Source organism: Eumetopias jubatus, unplaced genomic scaffold (genome assembly GCF_037043125.1).
Source record: "Eumetopias jubatus isolate StellerSeaLion01/CBP00866 unplaced genomic scaffold, mEumJub1_p1.0 scaffold_4, whole genome shotgun sequence".
NCBI classification, from domain to species: Eukaryota; Metazoa; Chordata; class Mammalia; order Carnivora; family Otariidae; genus Eumetopias; species Eumetopias jubatus.
The window spans coordinates 99,070,937-99,091,152 of NW_028274810.1; the positions used below are offsets into that span (position 1 = coordinate 99,070,937).

The 20,216-nt window shown below is 52.1% G+C and overlaps 1 pseudogene; it reads right to left on the minus strand.

The window, feature by feature from the left end:
• Positions 1-18,466: 18,466 nt before the first annotated feature.
• On the minus strand, positions 18,467-18,540 carry LOC114213420 (U6 spliceosomal RNA; annotated as a pseudogene).
• Positions 18,541-20,216: the final 1,676 nt, after the last annotated feature.

Below are 20,216 nucleotides of genomic sequence, written 5' to 3' on the forward strand. Positions count from 1 at the left end.
AATAAATTGCATCAGGGGCGGTTCAATTGACTTCCATCATCTTAGAATAAGGAAGAAGCCAGTTTTGAATCTATTTGCAAATTCATTTTTTTAAAAGATTTTATTTATTTATTTGAGAGAGAGAGAGAAAGCACATGGCAGGGGGAGGGTCAGAGGGAGAAGCAGACTCCCTGCTCAGCAGGGAGCCCGATGCGGGACTCGATCCCGGGACTCCAGGATCATGACCTGAGCCGAAGGCAGTGGCTTAACCAACTGAGCCACCCAGGCACCCTGCAAATTCATTTTAACATTCTTCATCTGTAAATGTGTCTGTTCTTTGATTTCTCCTTTGAGCTGGTTGTAACATCTGCCTGGTTCCCTCAATAATAATGAGTTAAATAAAGTCTTTAACCCGGGTTCATTTTTTTTTTTTAATCTGCATGAGAGTCACAATGTTACCTTTTTTGAAAATTATCTTTCAACACTGACCTTCCCCAACCCAAACTCTTTGTGTCTCCTCGCTGTTTTACTTCCTTCAGAGCTGGATCATCATCTGAGATGATTTTGTTCATTCATTTCTTTACTCGTTTTCGGGGGGTCTTTCCCTGCCTTGGTCACTGCACGGCGTGGGTGCTCCAAATAAACCTAAGGGGCTGAATGAAGGCAGGTGGATGAGCAGCAGCTGTAGACCATGGCTCACTCCTTTCTCCTGCCCTTCCTCTCCTGTAGGGCCGTCTGTCTTGTCTGTGTTTAACCCATGTTTTTCCCATGGATCCTCCCTTTCAGGCTAAATAAGGCCAGGCCAACCCTGTACTTGAAGTCTCTGACGGGTAAATAAATCATGTGTTTATGGCTTGCGTCAGGCCTCGGGCATTTCCCCACTGAGCAGCCTGATAAGCAACCTGGTGAGACTGGGTAACTTTGGGAGTGAGGGAGAAAGCCTTCCGCAGAAGCGCAGATTTCAGTCTCTCATCCTCCCAACAAGGAACCGGGGTTCCCTGAGGTCAAGTGCTGGAGGTCACGTGGCTAGCTGGTGCCAGAAAGAGGGTTGGGCCTGGGATCCTGACTCAGAGTTTAGCACTGTTTCAATCATAAAAACCTGCACCTGGAGCATGTGATGCACCAGGCCTGCCTTCAGGGATTTGTGTCCATGAGCTCATCCTTTTGACAGCATGACTTTTCAGGGGGAACCGAGGTCCAGAGGAGCAGGTGATAAGTCTCGGGTCCCACAGCAGTGAGGGGTAGAGCCAGGACCTCAGCCCAGGCAGGAGATCTTTGGAGTCTCTGCACATAGCCACCACACCAACTAGAAGACACTAGAAGGAGGAGAACATATTTGTTGGACATATATTCCAGGCCAGGCCCCGAGCTAAGGGTTTCACCTGTATGATCTCATTTCATTTTCTTGATACCCAGTGGGGGAGGTGCTAGTGTTGTCCTGAAATGTTCCAGAGTCCCCAAGACCACCCTTGCTTTTGACACCAACTTCAAAGTTCAGGGGTCCTCAAGACCATGCTCAGTTTCCATAATTCACAAGAAGGACTCGGAGAACCCAGAAAAGTCGCTATACTCCCTGTGAAGGCTCATTACAGCAAAAGGATACAGATTAAGATCAGCCAAGGGAAGAGGTGCACAGGGCTGAATCTGGGAGACGTCCAGGTGCACACTTCTGCTTGTCCTTCTCCAGTGGAGGTGTGCAAACAGTGCTAACTTCTAGCAACAATGTGTGACATAGATACAGAGAATCGCCAAATGGAGAGGCTCACCTGAGCCTTGGTGTCCAGAGTTTTTACTAGAGTTCGGTCATGTGGCCGTGGCTGACCATCTGCCTGGCTGACCTTAGTCTCTAGCCCTCCGAAGGTTGAGGTAACACCACATGGTCCATAAATCACGTCAGGAGGATAGGCCATCTGGTGTGGCTCAAGGCCTCCAGGTAAACAAAGGTACTTTATCAGGCGAAATATTTTCCAAGGGCTTAGAATTTGCCTCCTGGGAGCTGGGGACAAAGGGCCAAAACTTTCCATAGGCAAGGTTAGTCCTTTACTGCACATCTGCCCATTTTGCAGAAGAGGAAGTAGAGTCTTGGAGATGCTAAATGACTTGCCTGGGCCTTGTGGCTAGATCCAGAATCTGACCCCTGACATCCCGACTCTAGGAGCTCATGCATCTTGTGTTCTTCCCGGCAGCTAATGTCTCTGTTGAGAGAGACGTTAACCCAGGAGATGAGATTTTTTTTCCATCTTCCCATTTCTCTGGTTGTCAGAGAAGTCATGTCTAGAGTACATTGAATTCAAGGTCTCTATCAACTCTGTGCTATTAGGGAGGCATGGATAGGGACCTGTTTGGGAAACTGTCACATCCAACAAGATTCTACTTACTGTGGCCAAACTATCACACTTGATATTGTTGCCTCAGTGTGATTACAGGAAACTCCAGCACACTTGGGATGAAAACACGTATTTAACACATATTTATCAGGGGTCCGGGGATGCCAGGCACGTAGCACTGGGGGTGCTACGGTGAGCGAGTTAGACATAGTCTGAGCCCTTCCATGGAGCTTATCAGTTATGCGTTGTGGGAAGAAGAGAAACAGAAAAATCCCCATAAATTACTTCCAGCATTCCTCTTTTTTGGGCATGCTAGGACCCAGCCATAGCCATTTCCTCGTCAAATATTTACTGAACAGCTACTAAGTACACAGGAGCAGAGTGAGGACAGAGAGATATGGCCCTTGCCCTCCTCGAGCTCATCCTCACTTGAGTGGGAGACAAGCTTATCTGCACTTCTCTTCACTCAAGTGGAAGAAATATACAGAAATCTTTGTGAGCCGCCAGATAAGAGAGTTCCCAACGGTGATATGAACCCGGAAGGAAACAAACACAAGGCCAGGGTAGAGAATAGGTGGAGGTGGCCAGGGAGGGTATTCCATGCGGGAAACACTGAAGCTGAGACCTGCTACATGAAGAGGAACCAGGCATGTGAAGAATGAGGAACAGTGTTTAGGCAGAGGGAACAGCAGGTGCAGAAGTCCTGAGGTAGAGAAAAGACCAGCTTGGCCAGAATGTAGTGACGAAAGGTTCAGAGAGGTGGGCAGGGCCATGTGGGCTGTGCAAGTGTTTGTATTTTTCCAAGGGTAGTGGGGAGCTGTTGAAGCATTCTCAGAAGAGACTGGCATGATCTCACATTTTCAAGATCCTTCTTGGCTGCCATCTGGAGGCTGGATTGGGATGGGGTGAGCAGAGGTTAGAGTGGGGGGTGCCACCAGGACACTGTGTACTGCCTCTTACCTCTAGCCTGTGCATAGGCTCTGCCCGCTACCTGTAGTCAACTGAGCTGTGAAGCTCCAGGGATGGCCCTGGCTTGCTCCTACTCAACTTTTACCAGTCAAGTGACTGGTAAACACCTTCCTACCCAGGGCCTCTTCATATCTTTTAAACCATACCAGGCTATCCAATGTCTGTGCTGTGCAGATTCAGCTCAGAATCCCCATTTTCCTCTCCTGACTCTCCCAGACAATGGGAGGCTGTGTATAAAGTGATGACCCTGAGGCCTGCTAGATGTAAGACGTACCTACTATCCCAGCAGGAGAGCATTACAATGGGTACAATATTGATTCAGGGTCATGTGTGTTCTAACATTTACTTGATTCCCGACACTCTAATTTGTTTGACTATGTGATGAGCTGGAAAATGATAGTAGGGATATTTGGGCATCTGGTCCTACTGCTCGGTGACCATGGAGAAGTCCTTTTATCTCTGGGTGACAGTAATTGCCAATATAAGAGCTGTCATCTTTAGGCACACCCTCTGGGATAAACACCCTGTAAAGGCCATAGTAGGTACTCATTCAACTCTCACATCTACACCACCATCATCGCCACCATCACCACCATCATTACCATCATCACCACCATCACCATCATCACCACCATCATCACCATCGTCACCACCATCACCATCATCACCACCATCATCACCATCTTCACCACCATCACCACCATCATCACCATCGTCACCACCATCACCATCATCACCACCATCATCACCATCTTCACCACCATCACCACCATCATCACCACCATCACCACCATCATCATCACCACCATCATCACCACCACCATCATCATCATCGCCACCATCAGCACCAGCATCTTTTCTTTTTGGGGGAGTAGGGCCAAAAGGGGAGAGAGAGAGAGAATCTCAAGCAGACTCCACACTGAGCACAGAGCCCAACGTGGGGCTTGATCTCACGACCCTGAGATCGTGACCTGAGCCAAATCAAGAGTCGGATACTCAACCAACTGAGCCAGGCCCCCCAATCATCACCATCATTGCCACCATCACCACCACCATCATCACCATCTTTGCCATCATCATCATCATCATCACCACCATTGTCGTCATACAATCAACTCACAGGAAGAAACTGTAACTAAGCGATCAGTACACAGATACGCATATACACACAGAACAGAGGTGGGATTCAAACGCAGGTGCTCTGACTTTAGTGCTCCACTCTCACCATCAAGTCACATTTCTCCTTATCTCCCCCTGTAAAACCCAGTGGTTCAATGTAATGGCCTCTAGGACATTGCTACTTAAAGTGTGGTCCCTGAACCACATCACCTGGGAGCATCGGCATCACCTGGGAGCTTGTTAGAATCGCTGAATCTCAGGCCCTACCTTGATTCTACTGAATCAGAATCTTTATTTTAAAAAGCCCCCCAGGTGATTTGTAGGCACACTGAAGTTTGAGAAGCCCCACACTAAGACAATTCTTTAATATTCTGTGAACTGTGACCTCTGCATGGAGTAAAGGGTCCCTTCAGGGTTGAGAATATGACTCCTACATGCCCCTTCCTAACCATTCCATTAAAGTAAGGCTGGGAGGAGAAATTCTTCCTTCATTCTCAGATGTACCTTCTTGTTCCACAGATAAGGTCAAGTGCTTCTCAGACTACCCAGGCCTGTGGATCCCCAGGAGCCACATGGAGAGTTTGAGGATGGGACTGAGCAGAATTCTGCACTTGCCAGGGAGGGAACAGTTGTTGGCTGGGTTGGCCTTTGCCTGGGGAGAGATGCCTGTCTGCATACCTCACCCCAGGGCCTTTGTATTGCCTTTCCCCTGCCTGGAATACTCCTCTCCCATTTCTCACTGCCGGTTCCTTCCTGTCACTCACATCTCTGCTCAAAGGCCACCTCCCCGAGAAGCCTTCTCGACTCTCCATCCAACGCAGTCCCTGCCCACCCCCGGTCACAATCTCACCCCATTGGCTTCTTAGCACTCACCACTATTTAAAATGATCTTCTAAATATTTGGTCTTCTGTGCTCCCCCCACAGAGGGGAGCTCCGTGAGGGCAAGGCCCCACATGTTCCTGATTTATTGCTGTATCTCCAGAACCAAGAACACTGCCTGGTACTTAGTAGACACTCAATAAATATTTGTTGAATGAATGAACAGCCTGAAACCCGAGAAGAAATGCCCATCCGGCGCTGATGTTCTTCAAAATCTAAATCACCTGGAAAAATAAATGGATGTGGGGCTATAGGGGTGACTTTGACAGACCTGAGGTAGGAAGCCATGTCAGGCTTGGTGAGGGGACAGGTCCCCAGACGCAGCAGAAAACGGGCCTTTCAGCAGTGGGCTTGCCAATGAGAGTAGGAAGGGGGTGGGTCACACAGGTCATTCTGGAATCTTCTGGAGGGAACAAGAGTAGAGAGATGTGCAAATTGCCCACTTCTCTCTGTGTCCCCCACCGTGGGCACCGCAGAACAGGCCCTAGAAATTCCTCTTTTGCACAGAAAGAGAGATTGGGGAGAGGGTCTTTTCCATCTCTCTCAGATGCTAGGAAAACCTCCCAGGGCCCCCTTATGGATCTTTTTTTTTAAAGATTTTATTTATTTATTTTGACAGAGACACACAGCGAGGAGAGAGGGAACACAAGCAGGGGGAGTGGGAGAGGGAGAAGCCGGCTTCCTGCGGAGCAGGGAGCCCGACGCGCGTCTCGATCCCAGGACCCTGGGATCATGACCTGAGCCGAAGGCAGACGTTCAACGACCGAGCCACCCAGGCGCCGCCCCCCCCTTTATGGATCTTTAAGGAAGTCCTTAAAGCACTTTCGGGGACTGGGGGAGCCTAAATCTGTCCTGGGAGGGTCAGCTGCCCGATGGCCAGGCAACCTGCGAAGCCACGGGAGCGGCATTTATGTATTAAAAGGCCGCTTTTCGGGGAGAAATGCTGTGGATACATTAAGCTGTCGCCTGTTCTTTGGAGAGCCATTATTAATGGAAAACAATAGATTAATAGTTTTAAAACGCTTGTTCAATAAGTAATTTTTATGGCTCTGGATAGAGCCCATTAAACATTTCTGTGTGTTATTATAAAGAAGTTTTAAGCGTAAAATCATAAAGTCAATAATCAGAGAATTAGTCACAGCGGCCAGCCACAGGCCATTAGTTTTAGGCGCTGTCAGAGACACCTGTGGCTTTCGCTGGAGAGTTTTCTTTCCACGGCAGTGCCAGGTGGAGACACAGGCGTGATGGTACCTGGTGCCTTCCATAAACTTGAGGGGACAGCAAGCAGGTGTGAGCAGCGGGATGCCAGGCAAATATTTACAAAGTGCAAACGTGAATGCAAAACTAATACGATCCAGGTCAATTTGCACATCCAGGCTTAGACACTTTATTTCCCCAGTGATCTCCCACCTCCCGGAGCCTCCCTCTGCCAGAGGCGCGGCCTTGATCTCTTGCTAAAGATAGAGGTGGAAGCTGCATGCTTTTAAAAGGAACGCATGTCGCCAGAGAATACCCCACATAAAGGCTTCCGGGGCTGTTTTCTGAAATAGTGTATTCATCTCCCACCAAATGCACAATGGCGTCAAGAATGTGAAAGTGAAACTGTGAGCTTTTAAAAAGCAGCCTGAAAACAAAATCATGACAAAAGCAAATACAAGATAGTTATGGAAACTAGAGAAAGTCCAAAGAAGACAATAAAGATCGCTCTGCCCAGAGCTCTCCCTCTTTCGGCTTCACTCGTTCAACAAATATTTATCGAGAGCCCTCTATACGCCGAACACTGCTCTCGGAGCTAGGGGTGCAGCGACGAACAAAACCGACACTCCTGGCCCATGGAGCTACATTTGGGAGTGGGGAGACAAGCAACAGACATAATAAATAAGTAAATTAGACAGCAGGTTACAAGCATAAGGGTTACAGAAAAAGGAAACGGCATTCATAGGATAAAGGCAAGAAAAGGGCAGGCCTCATTGAGAAGGTGACGTTTGCACAGAGACTTGAGGGGGGTTGGAGGAGTGAGCCATGCGGGTATCTAAGAGAAGGCAGCTCCAGGCAGAGGACTCGGTCAGTGCAAAGGCCCTGAGGCAGGAGTGTGCCTGGCATGCTTGAGAAAGAGCAGGGAGGCCAGTGTGGCTGGGGCAGAAGGAGGGAGGTGAGGAACTGGGAACGGAGGTCAGGGAGGTGAGGGGTGAATCATGTGCGGCCTTCTAGGGCTTTGGCTTTTCCTCGAAGCGAGAAATGGGGAGGTTTGAGCAGAGGCATGGCATGATCTGACCTAGTGTGGCACAGGATCCAGATGGCTGCTATGTGGAGTACAGACAACCAGGGGCTCGGGGAGGTAAGGGAGGCAGGGGCAGAAACCCAGGTCAGGGACCAGAGTAGGGAGAAGGTGTGAGATTCTAGATATATTTTGAAGGTAGAACCGATAGGATTTCCTGTTGGTGTATACCTTTTCAGCCTTGTCCTATGACTGCTATTTTTCTCTACTCCAGAGCTTCTAGGTTTATATCTGGGTATCTGAGATTTCTGACCTTGTGGAGAAGCAGGCTCTGCAGGTCGATAGGACTGCTAGGTGTGTTAACCCAGCTCGGAGGCTGTCTCCTCCAGGCAGTCTTCCTGATATTGATCACTTCTGTGTGTTAAACCTGCTTCTATCGGTGCACCTGCTGCCCTATGAGTGACGTACCTGCTCACGCAGCCGGGCTCACACAGCCGTCTCTGGCTGGATCTGGCGTGCCTTTGGCGGGCTGGGGGATGGTGGGGGCATACCCACAGTGTTTGCCTTTGGGTCTGGCACCCAGTAGGTGCTTGGTAAGTGCTTAATAACATGAATAAAAGGTGCCACCAGATTCACAGAGGCTGACCGACCTCAGAGCTGATGGAGCATAAGCCCCAGGGCACCTTACTTGCTCTGGTCCCTTATGGGCTCACAAGACTCTGTAATGTTGGCGAAAGACATTTTTGTATTCTTTTTCCTTAAGAGGCCCTTCCCCGAAATTGCACGAGCTTCAGGATCCACACGGCCTGGACCCCGCCCAGGGAAGGAGCAGAGAGGTGGGTTTGGGGGCTGGGTTCCGAGGCCTGGGCTGATGCCGGTCGGCGAGGGAGCTGACTCGCCTTTGAGGGCCAGAGGATGAGGAGCTGCCCTGACGTGGGCAGCCCCTGACAGCCTGGGGGTGGAGGGGGGCTGCTGGCAGCTCCCCGGTGGTCCTGCTGCTTTAATCCCTCGGCCTGGCCTCTGAGAGGGGGCGACCTGCCCCCCAGAGCCCTCATCTTTTCCTCTTCTCCTCACATCCATTTCCTCTCTCCTTCCTTTTTTTGTCCTCCCTTCCCCGCCAAGCCTAGAATCTCCCCGGAGGGAGCCGTGGTCACAGGGTCGCGGGGTGGGGGGGGTTGCCGAAATCACAGGAACTAACCTGTTCCTTCTCTTTCTCTTCCTTTCTTCGGTCGTCTCCTCTTTGACACCCCCCTATTTCCCCACTGCACCCTGTTGGCTTCGTCCCTCACCTACTCTGAGCCTCTTCTTCCTCATCTATATAATGGGAATAAGACAGCCTACTTTAGGAGTCATTTGTAGTGGTCGAAGAAGACAAGGTGTGAACCAACATTTGTCACCTGTCAAAGGATGTTCAGGCATAAACTCTCTTGTTCTGTCTGCCCAGGTCTGACCTTCCTGAAATCTTCAAATGTCCCCAGGACTGAGGGCTTCCTGATGGGGGCTGCGCTGCAGGAGCCCAGAAACTGGACCCAGGTTCCCTGGCCCCACAGCTCTGGTCTCCCGGCCCAGCCCTCTTGCAAGAGACCTGCCCAGCTTCCAGTCGGTTGATGTTAACCATACTTGCTGGAAATAGTCACTGACCTATAATTGCGGCCTATTAACTGTGTTTTTCTTTTCCATTTGCACACATGAATTTTGCCCTACTTCCAGAAAGCAAATTACAGGTTGGAAATCAGAATATTTCAAACAAGGGTGAAAAGGTTGGAGCAGTGAGTCTGCTACATAATGAAGTGTCAGTGATAACATCCAGGCTGGGCCAGGAGAGTGTCCACGGATGTGGGCCCACATCCGTTCAGGTAACAGGCTCTGAGCGCCCAGAGGGACATGGGATGGGGTGTGGGGGTGGACACCCCAGACTGGACTTCTCTGCAAAGGCTGTGGCTCCTGAGCCTCGAGACATGGCCGGGCAGAGAGGTGGCCGCTGGGGGTGCCACGTGGCCTCGCTCTCCCGCAGATATTCGCGGGCGCTGACAGGGTGCCTGGTCCCACCGGGTTTGTCAGAGCGAGTTGGGAGGGGGTGGGATGGAAGAGTGCGGGCGTGTGAAAGGTCTCTGAGCTAGCTGGTACAGGGGACAGTGGGCGCGCTGGGGTGATCGCTGGCGCCGCAACATTGTGTCGTTGTGTTCCCCCTTGCTAGACTGAAAAAAATGGCGAGTTCGGACGCTCCTTCTCGACCCGGGTAAAGTCAAGGAATTGTAGACTTTTAGCCATAAAAGGACGTCAGGGACAATCCTTCACTGCCTTGCAGGCTCCTTGCAGTCAGGTTTTCTCACGAGTCCTGTGAGCTAAACAAGATGCGGATGGGCGGGTGGTTACAGATGCAAGTGCCAACGGGGGCCAAACCCGCCCCAGAAACGAGTGTGCCAGGCTGAGGAGGCAGTAAAGAATTTTACTTGTGTCTTTCTTTAGCAAATACTTCCATGGCACCCCTACTATGCCGGGCCCTGCTCTAACCGCTTCGCAAATATGAACTCATTTCATCTTCATAGCAATCCGAGGCAAAGGGTACTGTTATTGTCCCGATTCTACAGGTGATAGAACGGAGCAGAGAGAGGAGAGGGTGTGCGAGGAGCTGGGCCATGAACCAGGCACAGCCTCCCGCCCCGGCCCCCTGCAGAGGGGCAGCCTCCACTCCACCCCAGCCCCTTCCGGCCAGACTTTCTACCTTTTCATGAGAAACTGGACATCTGGAATTGTATATGAAATCTTCTAATTTTAAAAAGGTGACTTTAGGGCGCCTGGGTGGCTCAGTCGTTAAGCGTCTGTTCTCCGCTCAGGTCATGATCCCAGGGTCCTGGGATCGAGCCCCGCCTCGGGCTCCCTGCTCGGCGGGAGGCCTGCTTCTCCCTCTCCCACTCCCCCTGCTTGTGTTCCCGCTCTCGCTGTGTCTCTCTCTCTGTCAAATAAATAAATAAAATCTTAAAAATAAAAAAAAATAAAAAGGTGACTTTAATTTTGCAAACATGGAGTGGCTCAAACAAAACAAAACAAAACAAAACAATACTGGATTTGGCCTGGGGATGCTGGTGTGGGACAGCCTGCCTGGGAGTAGGGGAAGGAAGATAGGACTGGGGAAGGAAAGTTGAGGGAGGGAAAGGGGGAGGAGAGGAGAGGAGAAAATGGAAGGAGGAGATGGGAGAAAGAAGGCCACCTGTGACTATCGCCGATCATTCAACGAGCATTTATGTAGCACCTGCTCTATGCCAGGCACTGAGCTGCTACTAGGGGAGTAGATTTAAATGGGTTGTGGATCCCTGCCCCAGAAAGAGCTTATAGCTGTGTTCCCATCTGGTCTGAATTTTAACAAAGCGCTGTGGCAGGAGGAACCCCACTTCTGGGAGTGCCCCCAGGATGAAAGACCTGAGCTCCTCTAGCTTGGAAGCCGGGGGCAGATGGGCAGACTGCTCGGATACTCCTCTGCTTCCCAATCTTAAGGAGCAGGGGCTGAGAGGGCACGGCTTTCCCTGCCCACTGTCCTGTTGTTGGTCCTCCTAAGAATCACTGGGCTCTATCTACCCTGTGATCCCCAAGCATTGCCCCCAGGCAATGACCTTTGACATTCCTGGCTGGTCCCTTCTCCCCCCCCGCCCCCCCCCTTGCCCCCCAACCCCCCCCCCCCCCCCACGCTGGGCCTGTAATTCTGGGAGCTACCGCCAGGGGGACAGTGTGGCCGGTGTCACGCAACACTGGGCCGAGTTACCGAGAAAAGCAGGACCTGCTCCTGGCCCAGGCACCTGCTTTGTCTCCAACGACCTGCCTTAGAAGCCGGGACGCCCAGCATCCTTCACCGAGCGAGGTGCGGGAGCGCTCAGTGGCCCCGCGTCCCAGAACATGGACACAGGGTGGTGGGCAGCTGGCACGAGACAGAAGATGGGTCTCTGCTGCCCTGCCCCCCCACCCCTCTCCCCAACCTGAGAACCTTGTCGAATTGACTGATTCACTCCTGGTGACTTCTGCAGCCGCTGCTTCCCTGCCTGCACCTTGAACTTGCATTAAGTTTTAATTAAAGCCATTTCACCGGCCTTGCCCTTGGCTAAATGCAGCTGTGGGCACAGGGCACATAGATATTTAATACTCTGCCTCTCCCCGCTGAAGGTGCAGGGTGCCCAAGGGTGTACCCGAGCCGTGCCCGCTAGCAGTGATCGGCGCTCTTGCTTAAGTGTGCCCACAGGCCCCGAGCGGGAGGCCGGCAATAACTATTCATTGCCCTGGGTTAAGTGTGCCCAGGGGCACCCGTAAACTCAATGCGGTGATTAGTGATTGCTCCCAGTGAAGGCTGCCCGAGGTCCTGCGGAATGTCCTCGGCCCTAAATATAGCCTCTGCGTGGGGCCTTAAAGGGCACCGTGCTGATCGCTACTTGCCTTCCTTGTTGAAGCGGAATCGGTTCCCTCCTTAAAGGCCAGCCTCCGGGGGCTTCCCTGCCTTATTCTAGGGTGTAGCCGAGGGATGGGGCGTGGGAACAGCAGGACGGCTTTGGTGGGGGCCAGGGGGGGGGATGGCGAATCCTCTTTAGCCTCTCACCACCCCTCGGGCATCCTCCCCATTCCCCAGCCTCTGTGCTGCCCAAGGGAAGGTGGCAGCTCCAAAGACAAGGAGGCAGAGGGGCTTGCGGGTGCCCTGAGCCTGCCTCCGGTGGGGCCCTAGAGCCAAGGGGTAGTAGGGCTGGCGCACCCAGTAGGCTGAGCTGGCTGGGGTCTCCTCCCACCTCCTGCTTTCTTCTTTCTGCTCCTGCAAGCCCCTGTCTGTCCCTCCGGCTGGAGGAGTGGGGGGCGGGTGGTCTGGGGAGGGTGCCGTTGAGGTGGGTGGGTCCTCGGGGCCTCATCTCTCTGCCTTGTTCTAGTGCAGGGGTCAGTCGGGTGATCTCTAGGGTCTGTGACTCCCCTCCCTGCCTGCCCAGGTCCGAAGCAAATGCAAGGGGGCCGGAGAAAGGAGAGAGAAGTGGGAGAACAGGTGGGTGGGGGGCGAGGACGTGGCTGCAGCAGGAGCTCCAGAACCTTCCTTCTCTGCTCGCGGGGTCACCTTTGTCACCATCTGTGAAATGGGGAGAACGGTGCCCCCCTCGGGGGGGGTGGCGGGGCTCCCGGGCCGCACAGTGACCAGCCATCCCGGTCGGCCTGGGTCTGCCCTGGTGTGGGCACTTGCAAGTCCCACAGCAGGGGAGCCCCCTAGGTGCCGGGGAAACCGGGATGGGTGGTCACCCCAAGTGTGGTGCCTCTGGTGTGCATGCGCGGGCCATCGGGGCACTCCCTCCACCCCCGACTGCTGGATCTGAAAAGGAAGGAGGAAGAGTGAGGGAGGAAAACAAGACGAGAGGGCCTGGGAGACAACCCTGATGGAAAGTGGGTCCCGGAGCGCGTCTGTGCCACGCATACCCGCTCTCGGCCCACCAGCTGTGCCCGGGACCCCAGCTGCCCCCTTGGCCGGCCCCAGGGCGGCAGCTGAGGCAACGACATTTCTCGGGGTCTGTTGACACTTGAGTCCCAGAACATAAATGATTTTCTCGTCTTAATGAGCAAACAACCCAGCCGGCACCGTTCTCTCGCTGGCCTCCTGCTGGGGTAATTGCCGGCGCTTATGTGCTCAGGCAGAAATGTTTACTCACTCACCTTTGCTCACCGCTTGCCAAGAATTTGTTGCTTCCTCTTTGTACTGCAGTCTCCCTGACACTGCCCCTGGGAAGCGCCACTGGCCAGGTATGTGGGCAGGAGCGACTTTCTGGAAGGCCCTGCCAGGCCCGGTGCTCGGGGACACGCGGAGGCAGAAGGTTTTGACTTCTCTTCTCCTTTGGAGAGGGGCTGGTGGATGGTGCCAACTCTTCTGGGCTCGTGTCTTGGCACCCGAAGCCGGAAGCTTCCCCTGGTGCCCTCCAGGCAGAGGTCTGAGGCCATTTGAGAGGAAATCCGAGGAGGGGTCCCGGCTTTGGGTGGGAGGCTGGGCAGGAGGTCCCTCCCGTGCTGAGATTCTCCGAAAAGTCTCCAGTGCCGAGGAGCTTGATCCCTCTGCAAGGCCACGCGTTTCTTTGGCAGAGCTGTCTGCCCCCACTTCCCTCTGGCTGGTCCCGGGTCGGCCCTCAGCAGCCTCCTGGAAGGAGCTGGGCCCTTCTCCGTTTTACATCCTTTCCAGTATTTGAAGTCAGCGAGCTTTCCCTTCCTCAAGTCTTCCCCTGAATTCCTCATGCCAGTCCTTCTAGCTTAGGGTCTGGGGACTCCCTCCTGTCCCCCTCCCCCTCTCCGGGCACCCACCTAGATTCAAGGCCCCCATCGCCAATGTCCACTAACGCACTGCCGAGGGAGCCGAGAGGAGGACCCCGGGTGCGCCCGGCCAGACGGAGTACGGGCCGGTCTCCTGGTCGGCCCGGCTGGCTGGGGTGACAGCACCCTCATTCTCTCACCCGTGTGCCGCCTAGTGAGTGCACCTACTACGTGCCAAGCGCCCCTGCGAGGCCTCAGCTCCCCTCAAGTGTCCGGTCCGCCTTTCTCCTCGCGTGGCCTGCTGCCCTGCTTCTTGCTCCTGCCCACCCCCTCCTTAGCCCTGTCACCTTCCTGAGTGTCCCCTCAGGGAGCCTTCTCCTTGTCCCCCTAGTGACCACGTCTCTTTGGTCAGACCGTTGATGAGTGTGTCCCGTTTCTTCAGACCCCATGGCTGCTGTCCCTTCGGGGGGAGCTGGGAGCTTTTCTTCAAGAAGCTGGCCTGGTGGGATTCTAGCTGGGCATCGATACCACCCCCATTACCGTCCAAGGCCCAAGGCAAGACCTGCTTCAGAGGCGGGGAGTCAGTGCTGAGCTGGGGGAGGGGCCCTGTGGCAGGGCACCCCCGGAACCCCCGTTGGGCGCCGCTGCAAGGCCCCAAAGAGCAGTCCGCTGCTCCTCCAGTGCCAATTGTCCACCTGGGACACTGGACAGATTTAGGCAGGCGGCTTCGAAAATTGGGCTCCATTAGCGTAAAGTGCTCCGCATGGCAGATGAGGGGCTCCTGCAATCATGCATTCAGCCCATCCTGATCATGGTGGCAGGAGCATAATTACCATCTCTTTAAATAGCCCAAAGTTGCCGTGGAAGAGAAGACGGCTCACATGACATTTGCTCTGAGCTCGATTCCTGCTAAAAATATCCGGGCTAAATAATATTTCCGGGTTGCGTTGAAGCAGCAGCCCCTGACCTGAGCTCTGTGACACCTGGGGCTCGTCCAGAGGCTAGACACCTAGTCCAGAGGCTAGTCTGGAAGGGCGAGGGGGTCCCTGTGGAGGGAGTCCGTTTCTGGACGGAGTGGTTCGGAGGCCACAGGGGGACACTTCTGCCTCACCAGGTGCTGAACCCCTCCAAGGAGCTCCTGCCAGTCCGGCTGGTGAACAGCTCTTAGGCCTGTTCTTTAGAAGCTGCTTGCCTACTGGGTAAGGCCCAGGAGCGCCCCTAAGTCCACCCTGTCTGGCTTCACCTCTCGCTCGTTCCATCCCTTCTGTGTCCCTCCCTCCTCTGGGCACCTTCTCCCCAAGGCCCCACCCCACCTCTCCTCTCCATAGCCCCAAACTTGACCTTGCTTCCCTGAATTGCTTGGGACGAAGAGACCTCTGCTGTCCTGGAGGGTATGAGTGTGTACGGAGTCTGGGTTGGGCGTGGTATATAGTTGTAAAGTGGAATCATCTACCGGAGACTTCCAAACCCGGGGTCTTTATACTCCGGGGAGGTCCCAACATGGGCTCCAGGGGGTCTGAGAACAAAGATGGGAGAGGGTCTGCGGCCTTCAGCAGGCCCTCCGGGGCTTCATGGTCCACCAGAGGTTGGGACCCCAATCTAGACCCTGTATGTAACAACTACTTCGTTCAGCCCAGGGTATTAATACAGAGAGGCTTAGAATCTGAAAGAGCACTTCCTACCTCTGGGAAGTTTAAATCCTAAGGAACTCTGTATGCAAAGTTGGGTGGATCAAAGGCTTCACCCCGTGTGCCTCCATCAGAGAGGACTAAGACTTAGCATGTGATAGAATTTTATCATGGAGGGTTTCCTGACAGGGCTCTGGTGATTTTAAGGCATAAGGGATGGCCTCACCAAGCCCCCAAACATCTCTTTCCTTGTTCATGATGCCTGAAACCGTTTATTTGGAGGCAGGTGCTTTCATTTAGCTACTGCAGAACTGGCTTCAAATGCCCCCCACGAGAAGGCTGACACATGAAACTCTTGCTAAAGTGTAAACAATTGATACGAGCTTTGTTTCTTAAGAGCAGCTTTGGTGAGGATGGGGCGCCAGGCTGGGTCACTAAAGCTAAAGACAGTCTCGGCAGAGACATTTCTGCAGCTTCTGGGGGGCGGTCCTGCTCCTGGCATCTGCTTCCTTATGGGCCTTCACAGATGGCAGGGTACCCTGGATGTTTGGGGATGGCCTTTTTCTTCTGCCAGGCAGTGACACCAAGCATCAAGTGATCTCATGTCACCGATCAGGAAGTGTGCTGTGCTGGCCGTGGGCATGGCCCCTGGCTGAGGTCCTGGCACCACCCTTTTGTCCACATACCTGCAAAGCGTGTATTTTTCTTTCTCTCTTCCTTTCTTCCTTCCTTTCCTTTTCTTTCTTTCTTTCTTTCTTTCTTTCTTTCTTTCTTTCTTTCTTTCTTTCTTTCTTTCTTTCTTTCTTTCTTTCTTTCTTTCTTTCTTTCTCTTTCTTTCTTTCTTTCTTTCTTTCTTTCTTTCTTTCTTTCTTTCTTCCTTCCTTCCTTCCTTCCTTCCTTCCTTCCTTCTTTCCTTCTTTCTTTCCTTCTTTCTTCCTTCCTTCCTTCCTTTCTTTCTTTCTTTCTTCCTTCCTTCCTTCCTTCCTCTTTCCTTCCTTCCTTCCTTCCTTTCTTTCTTTCATTCTTTCTTTCTTTCTTCTTTCTTTCTTTTTCTTTCTTTTTTTCCAAGTAGGCTCCATGCCCCACGCGGAGCCCAACGCGGGGCTTGACCTCACCACCCTGAGTTCAAGACCTGAGCCGAGATCGAGTCAGACACTCAACTGGCTGGGCCACCCAGGTGAACCAAAGTGTGCATATTTCTGTGTCACATATCCTTCCCCATTCCAGGGTCATCCCAGCCAGAGTTGGAGGTCTTGCTTCACATCCCAAAGCAGAGACTGGGTCTGGTCAAAAAAAGGCTCCCACCCGCACCTGCACAGGGTCCCGAAACAGGGACCTTGTGGTGATCAGCCACTTGGTGGCCAGGGTGCTCCGGGTCCAGCTCAGTGTCCTGGTGGTGGCGGCAGCTGTCCTAACCCTCGTGGAGGTCCCTTCGAGCCAGTGACACCAAGTGGAATCAGAGACGTGGAAGGCAGAACTGTGGGGCCAGCTGAAGATGGATCCTTGCCGCTGATACCCCTGGGGCCTGGCACTCTTGCCAGGGTGGCCCCCTGGGAGGATGACCCTGGGGGACAGGATGCACCCTGCCACGTGCAACTAACTCTTCGTGGCCCCACAGCAATGCCTAGCTGGCTGCAGGACCTCTGCGAGTCACTTAACCTTGTTGAGCCTCAGTGTTTTTCATCTGCAACATGGGAATACGGGTACCTGTAGGGAAGACCGTAGATGACAGGGGGAGGAGCTTAGCAGAGTTCCTAGCACAAGATGAGCCATTTCCATTTTGATCCGCCCAGCTGTCTGTGTGGGCTCCAGTTCCTCAGGTCGCTTACGAGATGGATCAGGCTCTTTGGCAAAGAGCGCTGCGTGATGCAACTTATTTCTTAATCCAGGACGAATGCTTTTCTAAACACGGTGTGTGTCCTCTGTGCCAGGATGCCGGGATCCATGTCTTGAAAGAGGTTTTCGGCGAAAGCCCGGCTACCAGACAACCTGGTATTCGCAAAACCACCAGGAGCAAAACCCATTGATATACAGCGTAAGGAAATACACATAATTCACAAATGATGTCGATCACTTTCATCTTAGACTTCACAACTGTCCTCAATAGAAGACAGACGCGAAGGAGATTTAACGCAGATGTTAATAGTGCAAGAATGCCCCGTTACCAGGATATGATGTTTCGGTGCTGCATAAAAATGTAATTATATTCAGAACTATATTTAAAGATTAAAAGGGGGACTGCCTACCACATCTAGCCCCAAATTCAGAATTAGAAACAAAGGGAAAAAGCGGGGTGGGGGATGAGTTCTAACAGTCTGCTGAGAATGGAAATGTTTCTTGAAAGTTTTTACACATTTTGGCTGTTTTTATTTTAACAGTTTCCTGCAGCATTGACATTGATTTTGGAAAGGGAGGGCTAGATCTTTATCTGACAAATATCCACTAAGCACTTGCCTGAGGGAGGGCCCTTATGAGGCAGGGGAGGGAACAGAGGCCTCCAGCATCAGCCCTTGCTCTCAAGTGGCGTCCAGTCTCGAAGGGGAGGAAAGAAATGTCCGGAGAGTTATAAAGTTATAAAGGAGGGCAGGCGGGCTTGGGGGGAGATGTCAAGGGGCAGATGATCTTTGTCCCAGGCTTTGAAGCGAGGGTGGGTTCTCTATAGGGACATAGTAAATAAAATACAAAAATAGCTCAGCAACAGTAATGAGAACAATTTAGGAAGACTTTTTGGCCTCTCTGGAAAGATTTACATGGGGAAAGAATGTTCTCTTCCTCGTTTTATTAATTTAATATCAGCAGCCAGAATGAATCTCTCCTCTCCCTGGCTCCCAGCACACCTTCCCTGCACCTCCCGTCTCTCTTTCTTTCTTTTCCTTCCTTCCTTCCTCCCTTCCTTCCTTCCTTCCTTCCTTCCTTCCTTCCTTCCTTCCTTCCTTTCTTCCTTTCTTCCTTTCTTCCTTTCTTTCTTTCTTTCTTTCTTTCTTTCTTTCTTTCTTTCTTTCTTTCTTTCTTTCTTTCTTTCTTTCTTTCTCTTCCTTCCTCCCTCCCCCTTCCTTCCTTCCTTTCCTTCTTTGTTTTCTTTCCTTCTTTCTTTTAAAATATGGAATGCTTCACGAATTTGTGTGTCATCCTTGCTCAGGGGCCTTGCTAATCTCTGTATTGTTGCTTCCAGGTCTTTCTATTCTTGTTATGGTTATTGGCTCACCCTCCTGTCTCTCCCTCTTGTATGGGAATGCTTTGAGGTCAAGGGCTGTGTCTTGTTCAGCATTTTATTCTTCCTGGGACTTATCATACTGCCTTCCCTTGGTAAGCACTTAATAGATGCTTGTCAGACTACATTTTCACCAGGAATTTAAAAAAAAAAAACGTTTTAGACAAAGAACATTTCTCTGTGTAAATATATGACTAATGCGCTGGAATATTTAATGCGCCGGGATTGCCTAAGCACTCTGTGGTTACAGTCTTTTCCATCCCTCCCCCCACCCCCCGCAAAGTGGTTAGAACCTATAGGAGAAATCCTAATTATTTAAGCTCATAGATGTCACGGATAGTGGAAGCAAGGGGCTGTCCAGCTTGGAGAAGAAAAACCAGCAGGATGGTTAAACTGTAGTTGTTTCACATTTTATCAGCACCATACTCTAACCAACTGAGCTAACCAGCCAGCTCTGTTTCACATTTTAAAGCAGAGGTTCTGACAAAAATGCCTCTATGGGTCAGGCAGGGAGTGTACATGAGTGAGGGGGAGTGAACCGGTGGCCCAAGGGAGGGTGCTGAAGGCCATGGAGAGGACAGGGCGTAGTGGAGATGCCAGTGAGCTGGTGGCCCCCAGACCCCGCCAAATCTTCTGATTTTCCAGGAGAAGCTGGTTACAGAATTTCATCAGTTAATCTAAAATATATTTAAGACCCGCCGCAGGTCGGGGTGCCCGGGAGGCTCTGGCGGTTAAGCGTCTGCCTTCAGCTCAGGTCATGATCTCGGGGTCCTAGGATCGAGCCCCTCCTCCGTGCGGAGTCTGCTTCTCCTTCTCCCGCTACCCCTGCTCATGCTCTCTCAAATAAATAAAATAAAATAAAATAAAATAAAATAAAATAAAATAAAATAAAATAGACCCGTTGCAGGCCAAACCAAACATGTCTGAGGCTGTACTTGACCTATGAACCAGAATTGGCAAGCTCTAACTCGGCAGTTCTCAACAGGGGTATGTTTTTGCCTCCCACGGGACATTTAGCAACATCTGGAGACATTCTTGAGGCCACCAGCATCTGGTGGGTCAAGGCTACGGGTGCTGCTAGACATCCCATGGTGCACAGGAGCCCACAGCAAAGAATGATCTGGCCCAGCAGGTCCGTAGTGTCCCAGCAGAGTCTGGTTCTGTGTGATTCTTGGGACTGGGCTGATGTACATGGCCTCAAAGTAGGGAATGGCTTAAAGATGAAATCAGCTGGTGGCATCAAGCAGGGGTAGGAGTTGGGGCCAGTAGGTCCTTACAGAAAATGTACAATCCTGTGATTCGATTTCAAAAATAGATTTTGACACTCACGTATTCTCAACAAGGACTCCAGGTCCAGGGTCTGTGAAATTCTGCCAATGAAGGGAGGTTGTTAACCCAGTGCTTGAATTTGAGCTCCCAAAGCCTCTATTTTCCCATCTGTAGAAGGGGGACATGAGTGGCCCTTTCACCAGGGTGCGGGGAGGATCGTGTCTCTTTGGGAGGAGAACTGACCCCTGCTTCCTTTCTGGAAAATTCTGGAAGGGAGCTGTCTGCTTGAACTGCCGTGCTGAGGACTGCTCCGTCTCCACCGTTCCCAGGAGAGGAGACCCTTCCTGCAGGAATTCCATCTGCT